Source organism: Ursus americanus, chromosome 7 (genome assembly GCF_024610735.1).
Source record: "Ursus americanus isolate L20-20 chromosome 7, mUrsAme1.1.p, whole genome shotgun sequence".
NCBI classification, from domain to species: Eukaryota; Metazoa; Chordata; class Mammalia; order Carnivora; family Ursidae; genus Ursus; species Ursus americanus.
Genome location: NC_142133.1, coordinates 30,634,574 through 30,653,011, shown reverse-complemented (window position 1 = coordinate 30,653,011; position 18,438 = coordinate 30,634,574). Strand labels below are relative to the sequence as shown.

The 18,438-nt window shown below is 42.5% G+C and overlaps 1 long non-coding RNA gene across 1 annotated transcript in view; it reads left to right on the top strand.

Moving 5' to 3' along the window:
* Positions 1 to 181: 181 nt before the first annotated feature.
* LOC123785985 (uncharacterized) overlaps positions 182 to 18,438 on the top strand; it is a 32,347-nt gene continuing 14,090 nt past the window's right edge. Inside the window, exons 1-3 of the long non-coding RNA XR_006777842.2 lie at positions 182 to 6,214; positions 12,580 to 12,747; positions 17,779 to 18,046. This is a non-coding gene — a long non-coding RNA (uncharacterized LOC123785985). The remainder of the gene's footprint in view (positions 6,215 to 12,579; positions 12,748 to 17,778; positions 18,047 to 18,438) is intronic.

Here is an 18,438-nt window from a genome sequence, read left to right as displayed (position 1 = left end):
GGAGCTCTCTGTCCCTCTGTCTCTGTCTCACACACACACCCACCAAGCAGCTGCTTCCAAGTTTGGAATAAGTATAGCTTCTCAAGATGACTTTTTGAAAGAAACAGTGTTCACTTGAGTGTGTAAATTCTAACAAGTTTGTTAGTGTAATTTCTATATTAGTCACACTGCATGAATGCAAATGTTAGTTATATTTTTGATTGATTTTATTCAAAGAACTCAGCTATGGCAGGAATTCGTGAAAGAGGTGTACTATGCAAAGTTGGTGTCTTGTTGCAGAGATAACAAATATAACTATGAAGTGATACCTGTGATGTGATGAAACGAAAGTCAAAGATACTCCTCTTGAGACATGGCCTTTCGCAGGCAAGCACTAAAAGAATGTTCACCGCTTTGTCATGTGCTGTAGGAGTTTAAAAGGTTGAGAGGCTACAATCAAGAGTTTGTTTGAAAGTGCTTTTATGGTTTCATTATTACTACTGACTTCAAATATGGCCATATTTATTTACCAAAGTGTTTTAATTCCTCTTTAAATACAAAAGGACCATTGAAAATGCCTGGGTGGAATTTCACAAACACGAGAAATTCTTCAGACAAGGCATGAGTCCAAGCCTTAATCCAGTCTGGCCCCAGATACCGGTCCTTAGATGTTCTTTTATCAGAGTAGGTAACAATGAGCAGTTATTCGCTGTAAATAAACTAGAGACTGAGTGAGGGGAGTTTGAAAATACTGAGATAAGCGGTCCCCCTTTAGAGAGGATCCGGTTATATTGAAGCCAGAGTTTCCTGTAATTTTGCAACACACTTTTATGTTTAGCTCCTTGGCTCCACTGTGGTTAAGAATCTCATTACCTGCTTACCTATGGGAACAAGATAGTCCAGCTCGCTGGCATCAACGAGTTAATACTCAGTCTACTTCATGTTAGTCCCTTAAGACTTTGGTGCTGGTCCTTTGTGCGGAATTAGACTTGTCAGAACAGATGGTCCCAGACTAATAAAACTTCAGTTGAAGTGGCCTCTTTGAAATATAACAGAACCAGAGAATCTTCAAGAAATTCTGAAATTATCTTCAGTTTAAGTATTTTTTAAGTCATTCAATGGCTAACGAAAAGGATATTCCAAATTATTCATAGCTGAAACACTTCTGAAAGGGTCTATCTAGTTTGAGGGGACAGAGTTCAGTGCAGTGAGGCAACATTTGAAATCCCCGAACAGATTCCAAGGAATTGTCCCTGTTAGCCTGTATTGCAATTTAGTTATATGCTGATCTGTGACACTGGTTTGAATATCTTTTTGATCTGCAAAAATGTTTGGTTGTGATGGGAATTTGAATAGGCAGTTGATCTTAACCTTTTTATGTATTTCTTCGTTATGATGAATTAAGCCTGCTCACCCATGAAATATACTACAAAATGGGAGAAACATGAATGAAAGAATGGGCAGGACATGTAGTAGTTTAAATTTTTACTGAGAATATTACATTAATTTGATTTATGCCCATAATGGCTGACACTTTGAGCTACCAGTCAACCTTCTGGATTCTGAAATACCCTTGGTCTGATTTGTAAGTACACCTGTAACCACAGGACCCAGCATTCACTAGAGAAGATTTACACACAAACGAGCAAGAACGTGTCCAGAAAATCTATTTTGTGACTTTGCTTTTCCACAGTTTCTCTTTATGTGGAAAGGTGATAGAAGCCTTTATTTGGAGAACTAGGTATAATTAAACAAAATGGAATCTTATGCAGTGACATCATCTTCCTGGCTGGCAAACACTCCATGACTTTTAAGGTCCTCTTTCATTTGCTTGTTTGTACTCTTTATTTCCAGCTAACACAGCATTTCTGAAATGCCAGCATTTGCTTTCTGTTTTCTGATGCTGTGTCTAAGCAAACTCAACTTATATGGGTGCCAACAAAGTAATGCCATGTTTTTGGAGAATTCCGGGAGATCAGTTCTCTAAGTGAAGTTGGAGAGTGTGGAATTGGTTTTTAATAACTCTAAAATTTCTGATCCTTTCTGAACCAAGTATCTTCTCATGGAGAAAACTATTTTATGACCAGCAAACATGTATCAGCGGCTAATATATACAGATCTTCCTCAATTTATGATGGGGTTGCATTCCAATGAACCCATCATAAATTGAAAATGTCTTAAGTTGAAAATGCATTGACTACTACTGAACATCACAGCTTAGCCTAGCCTACCTTAAATGTGCTCAGAACGCTTACGTGAGCCTACAGTTCAGTACAGTAAAACAAAGCCTATTTTATAATCAAGTCTTGAATATCTCATGTAATTTATTGAAAACTGTACTGAGAGTGAAAAAGCGAATGGTTGTATGGGTACAGAATGGTTGTAAGTATATTGGTTGTTTACTCTCCTGATTGTGTGGCTGCCTGGGATGCCGCCGCCCAGCGTCACAAGAGATCAAAGTATCCATCGATAGCCTGGAATAAGATCCAAACTTAAAATTCGAAGTACAGTTTCTGTTGAATGCATATCACTTTCGAACTAGCATGGAGTCAAAAAATTGTTAAGGGAAACCGTTGTAAGTTAGGGACCATCTGGAGTGACTGGATCAGAGCATGTAAGTAGAGCAATACGTCGTGATCAGTATGATTAGAAAAGCAGCTCAGAGCAAAATTCTTTTTGGTGTCTTAAGTCTGCAATGTGATTTAGACTTGGATGACTGTGACTGAAACTATTTCTCTGATTTCATTCTGCTTCTTGAAGGCCAGAGGGCCTTTGATAATAGAGTCAGTACCCCCCTCTTGAAGGGAGGTCTGCGAGAGAATAAAATACTTGCAGGAGACAGAAGTTTGATCCTTCATAAAACCTGAGATTGTGATAAATAAGAGGGTGTCTTGCATATAATCAGCATTCAGTTAAATATTCATTGAATATTTGAGCAGAAGTGGACCTTTCATCCTTCATGAATGATGAAGAGCTATTTTTAATTTTCTAGCAACTTGAGATCACAAGATAGGAGAGAGGAACTCCACTCCTGAGTGGAGTAGAAAAGTAATAAGGGTCTTTGCTGACAGTTAAGATGCACCTTTTCTCTCTCCTTATTCTGTGGGACTCCTGGGGAAACCTCAAAGAAGGAAGCCTGTTGACAGCTTAATTGGAAAGCAAGAGCTGATTTTAATTTGATCTTTTTCTCTGAATGAGCATTACAATTTAACTTAAACTTAGTAATTTCAAAAAAAACATTAAATAAAAATGTCTAAAGAGAGGGATACTTTCTTTTCACTCACCATGAGAGTTGTTTCACTGAATATCTCTTAATTGCCTAATGAGTCGGATGAGTTTAGCCACTGAGAAAGGGACACATGTACTGAATACCGGATACCTACTTTGGGTTCATGATATTCACTACAAATATATAGAGCAGCTAGTAAGCAAGAAACACTGGGGATATAAAGATAAGTAAAATAGATATGGTCCCAACCCTCACAATGCCGAAAATCTAGTAAAAGGAAATGGATACATAAACAATTACAAAGTGTAAGTGCTAGGACAGAAATAAGATCTCAGTCTTTGTGGTTTGCAGAGAGCACCTAAGAGGGGTACTGATCGAAACCTGGGAGGTCAGAGAAGGTGCTCTAGATGGAAGTGATAACAGTCAGGAACCTGAAAGAAGGGGGAGGTAGCCAAGGATGATGGAAGGTGGCAGGTGAGGGCAGTGAGAATAGGATTCCCAGCAGAAGGAACAGAGGCTGTTCAGAGGCTCAGCACCAATAGAGAGTAGCACGTATTTGAGGAACTGAAGTTGAATGTGGCCAAGTGGAGAACAAAAGGAGGGAAATGGTAAGAGAAGAGGCCAAAGACACAGGCTGGAGACATATCAGACAGCTTTTGTAAGAAAGCCGTGATATTAAGCTTTATCATAATGGCCATAGGGAATCAGGGAATGGCAAGGGCAGATCTGCACTTTTGAAAAATCACTCGGCTGTACTGTAGAGAATGCGTGTACAAGACTGGAAACAGAGCTAAGGTTTTAGAATAGCCCAAGAGAGAGATGATGGGGAACGGCATGAGGGAAGTAACAGTGAGAATGGAGAGAAGTGGATGGATCTGAAACATATTTAACACATTTAAGAGTAAACTTGGCAAGACTTTATGATTGATTGAAGAGGACCCATGACTGTCTTGGGCAGTTAGACAGATGGTTGTTCATTTACCAAATTGGAATAACAGAAGAGCAGGTCTGGTGGGGGGGGGGAGGCGAAGGTAATTTGAGATCACTATAAGATAGCCATGATGCTGCTCTGTTGCTTGTTGAATGTATGACTCTGATGCCCCAAAATGAGATCCAACTTAGAGATAGTAATGAAGATTTGGGGATCACCAGCCTGAGGTCCTACAAGTGAATGAAACTTCCCAGGAAGCCGTGACCTAGACAGACAGGAAGATTAACATTTACGGGGTAGAGGAAAAAAAAAAAAACCCATAATGAAGACTGAGAAAGAGATGTCATTAGAAGAAGAGACAAAACCAGAAGAGATGAATGATGTGGAAGCCAAGAGAAGGGAATGCATTAAGGAGGGGTAGTCTACAGAGTCACATTACTAAGGAGCAAAACAAGTTGGGGACTGAGAAATATCCATTGATTTGGCTACAAGGAAGGTGTTGGTGACCTTGACAACAGCATTTTCATAGAGTGGTGGGGAGCAAAAACCATGTTCTGGAGGTTTGAGAAGATCCTGAGGGATGAAGAGGTAGAGACCTGGGAAAGTCAAGTAGTTTGGCTGTGGAGGGGAGGAGATGGGAAGGGAGAGGGAGAGAAATGAAGGAAGGGAGTTAGAGAGGGAAGAGGGAGGAAAGGGAAGCAGGGAAGAAGAGAAAACTGGACAGGAATGTAAGGCTGAAGGAAAGTTTTTGTGTGTTCATTTTGCAGATGAGAACTACTTGAGGATGCTTGAAACTGAAAGGAAGGAGCCAGTGGAATAAGGGAGGAAGATAATGGACAGTAGGAGGGTAGTCCCTGAGTAGGATGGAAGAGACTCCCTTAGCACAGGGAGGAGTTAGCCTTCAGAAGCTAGTCTCACTGTAACTGGAAGAAAGGAAAAAATAATGGGTGTGGATATGAGTAATCTTGGAGGTGGGTGATTGAGGGGGGAAGTTCCTATCTAATGGGTTTTTGTATTTTCCCTCTGAAATAAGGAGAGGTCAACTGCTGAGAGGGAAACAGGAGAAGGAAGAGAGAAAAGTTTGAAGAGCACAAAGGAGATTTGAAGTGGCTACTGGAGAGAATTAGACACACTGCTAAGCAGCACTGAGGGCCCAGGTGAGGTTAGAGAAGGTACTAGGTATTGGCCATGATCTGCTTAGTCATGTAATTTGATCACCAGCATTTAGAGCCCCCAGGATTGGTATGGGGAAGAAGTTAGAATGATCCAACTTTGTCATATTCGTTAGATTAGGTTGCAAGTGATAGAAAAGCCCAAATAAGAGTAAACATGAAAGAGGTTGATTACTCTTTTATATAAAAATCCAGGTAGATTAATAAGGCTAGAATAGCGCACCAAGGTGTCAAGAACCAAGGTTCTTTCTAGCTCCTAGTTTTACTATTCTCAGGATCTGACTTCCACATCCTGGTCCAGCAGTTTCTTCAATTCCATCCTTTTTGTTTGCGTTCCAGTCAGCAGGAAGAAGGAAGGATCAGGAGAAGCCCATATGCTACTGATACTTAAATCTGTTGGCCATAGAACATGGAACATCTAGTTGCAAAGGACACTGACAAAGAGACTTTATTATAGGTGGCCCTGTGCCCAGTTACATTTTAAATTAAAGGCTTGGGCCCAGACCATGGGAGATACTAATAGGGTTTATCGAAGTAGGTCAACAGAATGGGAGTAGGAAGAAGAGGTATGCAGAGTCTGGTCAGATGCAGGATCTTTCAAAAATTCATCTCCGTTCTCTTGGACTGGGGGTTGGGAGTAATCAGAATGGTTCTGGCATTGTGTTAGGATAGCCCAATGAGGTTTGTATTAACTCTACTGTGTGGAAGAAGAAACTCAAGACTCACCCAAGAAACTGAGGCTGGCAGGGCTCAGTCCTGGTGAGTATGACTCCAGTGCCCAAATTCTTTCTACTACTTCCACAGTGCTATTTGATGCCAAAGGGATAGAAATGTCTAGCATGAGGACAAATACCCTTCATCAATCCTTTCCATGCCTCGATCCAGGATGGCAGGCAAGACAGGGTAAGTAGGACTGTCTTCCCCTTTAGAAGTGATGGCCTGCCTCCTGGGTATATGGTGTGTGTTTGGAGTACAAAGCACGGATGGCATAGGCAAGCTAGAGAGGCTAGATGGACAGCTTACAAGACCAGCATCAGTGCAAATGAAAGGAATAACCACAAGGGGCACGGAGAAGATTCCTGGCAAGATAAAAAATACTTCGTATGTCAATTGTCAAGCATTCACTATCAGATTCTGTGCATCTGCATTTTTTTTATTTATTCTTTTTTTTTAGTAATGTCTACACCCAACGCGGGGCTCAAACTCACAACTCTGAGATCAAGAGTCGCATGCTCTACCAACTAAGCCAGCCAGATGCCCATGCATTTTTATTTTTCATTTCAGAAACTTTTCTTTTTCCCATTTTATTTTTTGAAAGTTAATGCTTATGCTTGGTACAAATGCAAAAGGCACAAAAAATATACAGTAAAAAAATATATATGTCCTCCTCCCTCCTCTGTCCCCCAGTTACCTTCCCTGGAGGCAACTAATGCTGGCAGTCAACCCTTACCCTCTCCTTTCCTTTCTCTCCCTCTCCCCATTACGGGCTGAGGTACATCAAGCTGAACTCTCCTCATTCTGTAAAAAGATACAGACCTTCCTAACGTAGCAATCTTGAAATGTATGCCCTAAAAATCAGATATACCAACAAAACACAACACTTTATTGTCTCTAATGACTTCTTGCTAAAAAGCCCCCATTCCTGGTGTAGGTGGAAAGCACTTAATGTTGCTGATTAAGGATAGCTCAGTCCCTTTAGGTCTAAAACAGTTCCCCTTGGCAAACGACTCAGTCCTTCCTCAGGGTTTGTCCTTCATCCCAGGCTTCTGTCTCCCCTTCCCACGTAGAAGGGAAGCTGTAGGAAAGGTGCAGGGAAGGTCTGTCTGCCAACATCCAGGCCTTCCCAGCTTCCGTTGATGAGGATTGTTCTCTCCAGGCTTTGGGCCTGCATTGATTCCAGCTACGGACAGCCACAGTCCCTGCCTCAGCCCTGGGCGTAAAGACCCTCGAACCTTCTTGGCCCAAAGCCAGGCCTCCTCCAGCCCATTCATGCTGTTAGCCTTCGCCATTCTCTCCTAGGGAAAACACAACAGGCCCCTAGGAACTGGAAGCATGATCACAAGGCCTCTTGTTGCCTAACCAGAGCATTTCCACTTCTATGTAGTTGGCCTGGTTCCAAATGGAAAGCAGGGCACACACGTCTTCGGCTTTAGGACACCCCAACCACTCACCTGGGGCAACCCTGTGCTTATACCCTCTAATCTTCCAACTTCCTGCCTGCTGCTTAAACTTTATCTTTCTTTCCTCTCGTAGGAAAATGACTCTAAAGTCATATCCTGTGTTCTTCCTGGCACTATCTACAAACTGCTCAGGGGCAGTTCTCCAAGCTCTGCCTCATTGGTATATATAATTACATTTTTTTTCTTTTGATACAGTCAGGCTTTTGTTAGTCAAAAGCACTTGATTTCAAACTATTGTCTTGCCATGAATTTTTTAAAATCCTACTTTGAAACTCAAAGCTAAATGATGACTTACCCATTCTTACCTGTTTTGTTTTTTTCTCTCTCTCTGTGACTCAATGCATGCCATTGACTCAATGGGTGGGGGAGCCATGGGGACAAGGGTTTACTGGGAAGGCAACATAAGTTGGTTGGATATCTCACAAATGCTATTTCCATGACATCAGCATAAGGTTTCCGGTGCTGGTGGAAGTGGTAACTTCCCTCCATAGCCAAACTACTTGACTTTGTCAGTGTGATAAATGCCACTAAGTGTGCGTGTTGGGAAACGGGTACCCCCACTTCATGGTGTTCTAAGCGAACGTGAACAAAGCCGAACTAGTGATTCCACCACCGTCCACCCCAGTTATGCAGGTGCAAACCTGAGTCATTCATCTGGCTTCCTCTCTCCTCCACTCCCCACGTTTAATCCACCTGGTATTTCGGGCCACTAAAGGGAAGGGGAGACTTTCTCATTTTCACAGAAGCACTGTATGGGCCAGTATGTCCTCTTTGCTGAAATCCTAGGCCAAGCCACCAGTGCCTGCAGTTGTCTCCTCCCGGCCATTGTCTCCCCACTTCTATGTTTAACCTCCTACGATCCATTCTCCACAAAGCAGCAGATTTATCTTTTTAAAATATCAGTTAGATTATATCACTTCCCAGCTTTCCTGCTTTAAATCCTCCATAAGTTTCCCATCAGTCTTCGACCTGGCTGGGCCTCCCTCTTCGGCCGCATCTCCTCATCCCCTTCCAAGCTGTCCCTCTTACTCTGCTCCAGCCCCACTGCCCATCTTTCTTCCCTCAAATACACCAGGTTCATGTCTTTTTTTTTTTTTTTTTAAGATCTTATATATTCAGGGGCGCCTGGGTGGCACAGTGGTTGAGCGTCTGTCTTTGGCTCAGGGCGTGATCCCAGTGTTATGGGATCGAGCCCCACATCAGGCTCTTCCGCTATGAGCCTGCTTCTTCCTCTCCCACTCCCCCTGCTTGTGTTCCCTCTCTCGCTGGCTGTCTCTATCTCTGTCAAATAAATAAAATCTTTAAAAAAAAAAAAAAAAAGAAGATCTTATATATTCATTTGAGAGAGAGAGAGAGAGACAAAGAGAGCCTGAGTGGAGGTGGAGGGGCAAAGGGAGAGGGAGAAGCAGACTCCCTACTGAGCAGGGAGCCCAACGTGCGGCTCGATCCCAGAACCCTGAGATCATGACCTGAGTTGAAGGCAGACGCTCAACCGACTGAGCCACCCAGGCATCCCACACCAGGTTCATTTCTACCCCAGATCTTTGCACTTACTATTTCTTTGCTAGCAGAGCTCCTTCCGCCAAGGTCACACTGCTGCCCCCTTTGGGGCTTCCTGTCTCAACTCGGGTATCACCAACTCGGATATCACCAAGTAACCACATCATACCTGAGGTTCCCTCTGCCATAAACCGTATATAGTCTTCTTCATAGCACTTAGTTCCTGAAATTGTATTTATTTGTTTATTTACATGTTTATTACCTATCTCCCTCTCACTTGGAATGCAACCACCATGGACAGGGACTTGGTTTGCCTTCTTTGGTACTGTTATTTTTTGCAGTAAACAGTGTCTGGCACATGGTAAACACTCAGTAAATATTTATGGACTGAAACCAGCTAATTTTAATCAGAGGGGAAAAGAAGGAAGACAACATTTTTTTAACTTCACAAGCACTAGTAGATACCTTTCTATTTTACCATTTACAAGAAATCATTCTACTAGTTTCTTTGTAAGGGAATCATAAGATTAATGTGGCTGCAAGACAGAACTGGCATCTATATTTATGGCACAGAAAAGCAGTTTTTTCAAATAATCAAGTCACATCAAAGTATAAATTGTTAGCCTTATTTGCCAGGTACGAAATTTGAATGATTGCATGTGTGTTGCTGTGAGCTTAACCTGCTGCCGGCTGCCTGCTATTTCAGGGTCCCTGATTGCTGAATGTTGTTGACTTGATTTCTTTCATTTTAAGTATGGCTGAAGAGGCAGGGCTGAGCAGAGGCAAGATGTAAAAAAAGAGGCAACATGAATGATTTTTCAGGCACACTATGAAACAATTACCAACAATCTTTAGGTATTTCTTATACTTTCAGTACTGAAAACGAGGCTCTCCTTGATATAGGCTATGAATTTTGAAAAACGGATATACCAAAAAGTCTTGGAACAGCTGCATAGAATCTGAAGCAGGGACTTTAAAGTTCGGCTCCAGGTGACACATGTTAGAACAAAGATAGAAGAAAACTAGGCCTCCTCTTGGTCAGAATAGATGAGGTCAAAATCCTTTTCCTACCCTGGTGTCAAAGTCTGAAATGTCTACCTTTAGAACTTCTATTTTTATCCTGGATTTCTCTTTTAAAATGCATGTATTCCTGGAAATACAGTAGACTGATTTCATGAAGATATTGGAACTAATTCAATCCATGTTCCTTCCACTGGGCGAGATTACCAGTAAGAGAGCCTGAAAGGGAAGGGCAGAGATGCACTGGAGGAGACCAGAAGCACCAACCCTGTCTTTTCTGAACATAGCATGGACCCGGTACAGTACAGTAGTTGTTGAACTACTTTGGATGATAATATTGTGGGGCAAATGATTTGAGAGTGAGTTTTGTGATGTGAGTTCGTCTGCGAAAATGGATTTTTTAGACTTTAAGTGTTGCTATGCAATATGAATTTTGATAGATTTTTTTCTAGTTAGGGTCCCAACAGGAAGCAGATGGCACAGTTAAATTAGGATAATTTGAGGAGAGTTTCTTTTCAAAGAGACTATTTACAAAGGGCAGCTGGGGTGTAGTGGAAACCCATGGGTCCCACAGTCTAGGAAGTAGGAGTGAGAAGCTGCAGAGTGGTTGACACCCTTTGGCCCTAAAGGAGTGATTTCCAGAGCTTGGAAAGGGAGAGCTAGTCAGAGCAGACCACGGTCAGAGGAGCAATGACCTTGACGCAGCCAGCCAGAGGCAAGCCCATTGGGAAAATGCCTTCAGATGAACACCTTGACCTCCTTCTCCCTTCCTCTGGTCTTCCACCAGGGCTCCTCGTTGGCCAAAGCCAACTGGAAGCTAAAGGCAAAGGGAACACATTCCTACAGCACCAGCCTCCCTGGGCAGAGGGGAAGGTGGGCCATGGTAGAGAGAGGATCTCAGGAGCAGGTAGAAGACATCCAGCATAATGATGCTTCCATTCACTTGACAAGAAGTTCTGAGAAAGAGCCATCCAACATCCTTCCCCTTCCCCACTGCAAGCTTTCAGAGTGTAGCTGCTATGGGCTGGAGAAGAGGATGTGTCCTTAATATCAGATTTGGGGTTTTGATTAATATCTCAGACTTATCTAATTTCTGCATGGACACTGTATTTATAACTGAAATTGATAGTCCATGACATCAGAGTGGGAAGAAAATTTAAGGGCCTACCAGAATTTTCATCCCAGAGCGGAGAAAGATGACCTTGCTCTCCGCACCCCCCCCCCGCCCCGACCAATTTTATATATGTATATGTAAAGTCACAGTGGGGACAAAAATAAATAAGGTTGCATTTCGGTTAGGTCAGAAATCCGTGCTTATTCAACATACCACTCACATAATCTTTACCAACTTTTTCACTTTATAGGTAATGAAACCTCATTCCAGAGAGCTTGAGTCCCATGCCCCATTTCACAAGCCATTTCACAGCCAAATCCCAATTAGAAGTATGACTTCAGACATCTATAGGATATGCAGCTACAGGCTTACGTAGGCAGTTAGCAGGGGGGCAAACTTCAAACAAGGTCAAAGACATTGATTAGCTATCTTTGCTGTCTTTTGGCTGCAGACATTACCCTCAGGTGGAGCAGTATATGGTGAGTAGGGAAGTCTCACTGGCTAGGGCAGGCTTCCTTGTTACAACGATTTGTACCTCTGTTTTGAGGTTTAGACCTTAGTTTTGCAATTCAGAAACTCAAGTCATCGGTTCACCTAAGAATAATCAGGTCCTGATGAATTGATGCATTTGCCAATCTCTCTACAGGTTTAAATCAAAATGCCCATTGAATTACCCTGAGAAATGTTATTGTCAAAAAGACAAGACTGGTGTCAGCTGGTCAACATTCCATGGCTGAATGGCTTATAGAAAGGACATAGATCAGACATTCATTTTCATTCTCAAGAAAATAACTCAAATTATAAATACCATTGATTGTGGGTCAAAGACATAAGTTCACATGTAAATGACAACATATACTATTAATAAATTGCTTTACTGATGATATGCCCTGCATTTTTACAAATTCCTGGGTGTTTTTTATGTGTATATAAGATAACATAGTAAAACCCTGGCATCATAAAACTTTGACTAGCCAGAACTTAATTAGAACCCTTAATTAAAAGAATTTCTCTTGGGGGGGCGCCTGGGTGGCACAGTGGTTAAGCGTCTGCCTTCGCTCAGGGCGTGATCCCGGCGTTCTGGGATCGAGCCCCACATCAGGCTCCTCCGCTATGAGCCTGCTTCTTCCTCTCCCACTCCCCCTGCTTGTGTTCCCTCTCTCGCTGGCTGTCTCTATCTCTGTCAAATAAATAAATAAAATCTTAAAAAAAAAAAAAAGAATTTCTCTTGGGAACACCTGGCGGGCTCAGTCGGTCAAACATGCCATGCTTGATCTTGGGGGTGTGAGTTTGAGCCCCGCGTTGGAGGTAGGGATTACTTAATAAAGTTTTTTTAAAAAAAGAATTTCTTTTGATACATGTTCTAGTTAAATTTCTTCTCAGTTCCAAATCCACCCTTCACTGCCCTGCTTTGTTATGCTACAGCTGAAAGTGTAAACATTTCTCTTTTGTAGCTGGCATGATGGTTTGTCAGTGAAGAGCACTGGAGGGCCACTGCAGGGGAAAAGTCAGGGGCGCCAGAATTCCAGCTGAGCTCAGCCCTCCAGCAAGTCTCACAGGCACCCCAGATTTCTTGCTTCCCCACCTGAGTTCCAGCATCTCACTACACAATCTCCAATGAGGTCAGTATTTCAGGCTTAGGGGAGAAAGGGCTCTTCTAAATGTGTTCCTTCCTTGGGCCTGCAGCCCTAGCCCTAGAGAGCAGGCATCCTCCAGGGCCAGGTCGGGGGAGTGAAAAGTGCTTCTACGGGGTGGGGTTTGGTGTGAAATAATGTCAGGTATTACAATGGTGTGTGTGGCCCTCCAAAGGACCACAGAACTTAAACAGATATAGTGTATCTGCAGTATTAAAATTTAATGGAAGGGAGGCACAAAGGAAAAAAAAGTCTAGAAAATCTCCTTAGGGGGGCAATAATGAAAAAAAAGAGTTAGGTAACATGCCCTAAAAGCAGCAGCAGTTCCTCATAACCACTATCCCCGTATTCTTTAGAAACCTCTTGACTCCGTAGTAGTTAATCCCGTTTTTTAGTTAATATAATTTATATTAAACTTTCCCTGTTCCAATTATCATATGGTTTCTGTCATCCAACTGGGCTTTGATACAGTGCATTTGACTTCTATGAAAAAAGGCAAATCGGAGGCTGAATTTAAAAAATTTCAAGACATTTTCTAGAACCTGCAGAGATAAATCTCCAGGTACTCATATTTTATACAGTAGGGGTATGTGTTCAGGATGATGATCTTGGGACCATAATAGGTACTGAATGACCAAAGATAGGCTGTTAGTCTGAACTTGGTGAAGCAAAAAGATTGGTAAAAACGTTGGTTGAAGCAACACAGGTGTTCTGGATAGCATTTCACTGGTACAACACATACTCTCTCTGCTGAATACGTTTCTCACTTATGACTATTTTCTTAAGTGCCAAACTCTGTAATAATGATGATGAGGGTAGTAATAGTAATGAAAGCCACCATCCACTGGGTACTTACTAAGCTCCGTCACTGTGACAAGAAGGCTGAGAACGGATAGAAAAAGCCCAGTGTACAAGCAAGGAGACCAGTTAGGAAGCAGCTGTAGAGGCCCGGGGATGAGGTGGTGGTGGCCAAGACAAGGGAGCTAGAGGGCATGCAGCTGACTCCCCGGTGCCTAGAGCTGAAAGGGCTTTCTAGCCAGTTCAGCCACCCAACAGTCTGCACCCGAGCAATCCTGTGGTTAACCACCAGAGAAGCAGGACTTGAAATGGAGATAGGATCTTTTCTTTCTTTGGTAAGCTCCTCCCAGGGGGCCAGGACTAGGTTACGCAAAGTTAGGGGTACTCTAATACTAACCACACGTTCTTTAGTACCTTGTGACCCCTTAGAAACTATAAAATGTTAACGCTAATAGAAGGATACTTTGGGATTAGGAAGAACTCCGTAAATCAGACCCAAAAAGCACAAGCCAGAACACAAAATTTTGGCAGATTTGACCACACCAAAATTAAGGATTTCTGTTCAGTGAAGGCTGCTGTAGACAAACCTATGCAGACAGAGGACGGAAAGAAAATATTTAGAAGATATTTCAAACCAACAGAGAATTAAAACCTAGTACATATAGGATTTCACCCATATGTGAAATTTAAGAAACAAATGAGCAAAGGGGAAGAAAGAGAGAGGCAAACAAAGCAGCAGACTGAACTCTAGAGAACAAACTGTTGGTGACCACAGGGAAGGTGGGTTGGGAGGTGGGTTAAATAGGTGATGGGTTATGGAGGGCACTTGGGGTGAGCGCCATGTGTTGTACGGAAGAGTTGAATCACTATGCTATGCACCCGAAACTAATACTACACGGTTAGCCAACTGGAATTTAAATAAAAACTTTTAACAAACCTAGCATATATAGGGAGCTCCAGCAAATCAAATAAAGTACACAACAGAAACTGTTAAAGAAGAAAAGTACTCAGTGACACTTGTTTAAAAAGGTAAGGCAGTCTTTATACAAGCCCACCGAGGTGGGGTTTTACAGTAGGGGGAATGGGGCTCGACTCAGAATGCAACATGGCCAAGTGGGAATTTGTAGCCAAGGAGGAGGGTGGGGTCAGTGGATGGAATATTACTAAGAGGAAACATCAGGGGTAAGGGGGTATCTGGCTAAGCCCAGGTCACAAGATTCTTGCTGAAGGCAGGCCAGGGAGACAGACATCACCTGGGGGCAGGGGAGCATGAGGAACCTGATCAGAGATCCAGAATGATCAGTTATCAGGTGTGCGGGGGGGGGGGGGGTTCTTGCTAAAACTGGCTTTAACAGGGAAGTGCACATATGGGCCTAGGGGAGGTTTCAGGAGACTGAGTAGTTAGGTCAAGCAAAGAATTTTGTCAAAACATCAACAGAGCCCGTGAATAGCTAGTTCTCAGAAGTGAAAAGCCAGGTGACCAGGAAGAGTTGAAGAGACGTTCAATGTTACAAGTAAACAGAGAACTGCATATTAAGACTAATTACTCTCACACCTAATAGATTTGTAAAAATTAGAAAGTTGGGCAATGACTTGGCAGTCTTGGCAAAGATGTGGCGAAACAGGACTCCTCATGTGCTGCTGGCATGACTGTAATTAGATACGAGCCTTCTGTGTTTGCATGTGCTCACATACATGTGCACATGCAATGGGTAACCCAGGAACCCCTCTGCACACGGGTTCATAAGGAGTCATGTGTGCAAGTGTTTAGCACAGGGTTGTTTGTGTTGGGAGTTGGAGGCAGTCTGGGTATCTATCACTAGACGTGAGGATATGGTAAAAGTATTGGGCACTTAATATGGAACCTTACGCGGCAGTTTGAAGAAGTTAGCTACATGTGCCTAAAGGAGCATGGAAAGAACTTAGAAACAGCATTGTGTTAAAAAGCAGTTAACAGGGGCACCTGGGTGGCTCAGTTGGTTAAGTGTCCAACTCTTGATTTTGGGTCAGGTCATGATCGTAGAGCAGTGAGGTCGAGCCCCACGTTGTGCTCCCCACTGGGCATGGAGCCTGCTTAAGACTTTCTCTCTCCCTCTCTTTCTGCCCCCCCACTGAAAAAAAGCAGAACAAGAGTCATTGAACAATACAGATTGAAAACACATACATTCATAAAACAACATTATAAAATCCAACTCGGGGATACATGCATTTCTAAGCACATATTGAATACATTAGAACGGCTGCTGATGCTGGAGACGAAGTACGGAAATGAAAAAAATAAAACGAGAAAATAACAAAGTAAAATAAAACAAGACAAGGCCTTGCATGGAGGACTGTGTACCATGAGCTCCGGAGGGTGATTAAGTCAAGTCTTTGCAAAGTCCAAAGGAAAAAAAAAAGACTCTAAATCCTGTATTTCTTGAAGTTTTTTCATTCCACAAATGAGATGTGATGTTTGCTTTTTTAGGTAAGCCACGTAAACAGCTGTGTGAGTGGCTCATTCGTCTAGCCAGGCTTTCCAGGTCTCGGGGCACATTTGAGCAAAGCAGACATCCATGAAAAGCCAGTGGGTGAGAACAATGTGGAGGATACACCTGTAAACTGAATTCTAGAAACCAAAGCCTAAATGCAGCCTTATTTATGAAACTAGAAATGCAGTGCAAAACCCATAACGAACATATTGTAGTAGCAGATCAGTGACCCGGCTTGGTTATTTCCATCCAGCAAAGAGAAAAATTGAGATATTATTTAACTATGAAAAACAGAATGGAGGAGACAAACAGGTAGCCCCCTGAAAGACAATTCGGTCGGCAAAGGGGGATTAGGTGGCATCAGCAGGCACGATAAAAATGCGTATACCTATATGTTTGTGTGTCTATAAAATGTTTTAAAGTGAATTGACCTCAGGATTCTCTTTGCTTCAAAATGCCTTCAGTCAAACAGGAAGCACAGAGGAGCCTGGTTTGATTCCAGGGCTCTTCTTTCTTTTTTTTGTTTTACCTTATGAAGTAAGTTTATTCAACCTCAAGATTTATATTTTTTTAATGTTTTTTTATTATATTATGTTAGTCACCATACAGTACATCCCTGGTTTCTGATGTAAAGTTCGATGATTAGTTGCGTATAACACCCAGTGCACCATGCAATACGTGCCCTCCTTACTACCCATCACCGGTCTATCCCATTCCCCCACCCCCCTCCCCTCTGAAGCCCCAGTTTGTTTCTCAGAGTCCATAGTCTCTCATGCTTCATCCCCCTTCTGATTAACCCCCTTTCTTTATCCCTTTCTTCCCCTACCGATCTTCCTAGTTCTTATGTTCCATAGATGAGAGAAATCATACGATAATTGTCTTTTTTTTTTAAGATTTTATTTTATTTACTTGACAGAGAGAGACAGCCAGCGAGAGAGGGAACACAAGGCAGGGGGAGTGGGAGAGGAAGAAGCAGGCTCCCAGCGGAGGAGCTAGGGCTCTTCCTTTTTAAACCCGCCAGGTCTGTCGTCGTCGAAGGGGAGAGTCAATGAGCCGGAGTATTTCTCTGTTTCTGAGAAGGACCGTGGACACCACCTGCAGAGTCAATCAGTTTGCCCTTTTTGAGTTCATTCTTTCTCGTTTTCAACTACCTGCCTAGACAGTGGATTGCTGAGAATTCACATGTCTTTTGTTTGGGGTTTTGGGTTTTTTGGTTTTTGGTTTTTGGGTTAGCTTTAACACTGTAGCCATCTACCTTAAATGACACTGTAAAGTTAGCAGGATCTGCTTTCGGGTGAAAGCCGGAGGGGCGGGGAAGTGAGGGAAATGAGTGAATGCTTGATCCTTAAGTGCTACACTGTCACTTGCTCCTGCCTCTGAGTTATCCTTTGTACTTAAAAGCCCCTTTCTTTGCCATTAGAAGGAATAATTCTACAAAACGTTTTCCGTAAGGATACTTAGTTATTTGAAAACATTTTTTTTTTGCCTACCATTGTATTTGGCTATCCTTACACAGTGGACTCACCTGCAGGCTTCCCTGAAAGTACATCAAGCTAGCCTCCAGCAGCAAGCCAAGTTTAATTAAAGAAAACTTGAAAATGTACGTACATGCGAATGAATGTAACTTCTTAAAACTATATATCGATACACTACTAAAGTAAAACTATCACAAAGTCTTAGAGCTTTATAGAAGAAAAGAACCTTAGCAATTAATGACCTCAGCTGCTTTCTTTTCTGCCTCCCCTTGCAGCTCAGTAACAACATTTCGACGTAAGGAGTCCCCCCTGAGAAGGACAAACATCTATACCATAGCTCGGAAAGATCCCCTTTTGCATTTTATCTTCACACCAAGCTTATTCATTTTTAGAGACTTTTTGGAGCCAATGAATGATAAAAGTGATTTATAAACTTTTCTCGTTTTGTTGACGAGACTGTTGCTTCGTCTCGAACTGGAGGACATAAGGCAGCCGTCTACAGGGCCCTGGAAAACAAACCGAGTCCCCGCCTGCAGAGCAGCTGTGAGTAACTGTACATTGTTTACTGCCCGTTTTAACCTTACAGGTGAAAGCCACGCTGCCTCTGCTATTGATTTAACTATTTAGCATTCCAAGGTTTCTATTGTCTATTAGTATTAAAGTATTTGCTATCTGATGGAAAGCCTAATGGGGTGCCTGGCTGGTTCAATCGGTGGAGCGTGGGACTCTTGATCTTGGGGTTGTAAGTTCAAGCCCCAGGTTGGGTGTAGAGAGTACTTAAGAATAAACAAATAGCCTAAAATATTGTTAATCAAGTAACGATTTTTACGATACAGCATCTGACTGATTTTTCAAAAGCCAGTATCTGGCTTTTGGATTTTTAAAAATTTTATCACACATATTCATGTAGAAAAGTTGCAAAATACAGCTGAACA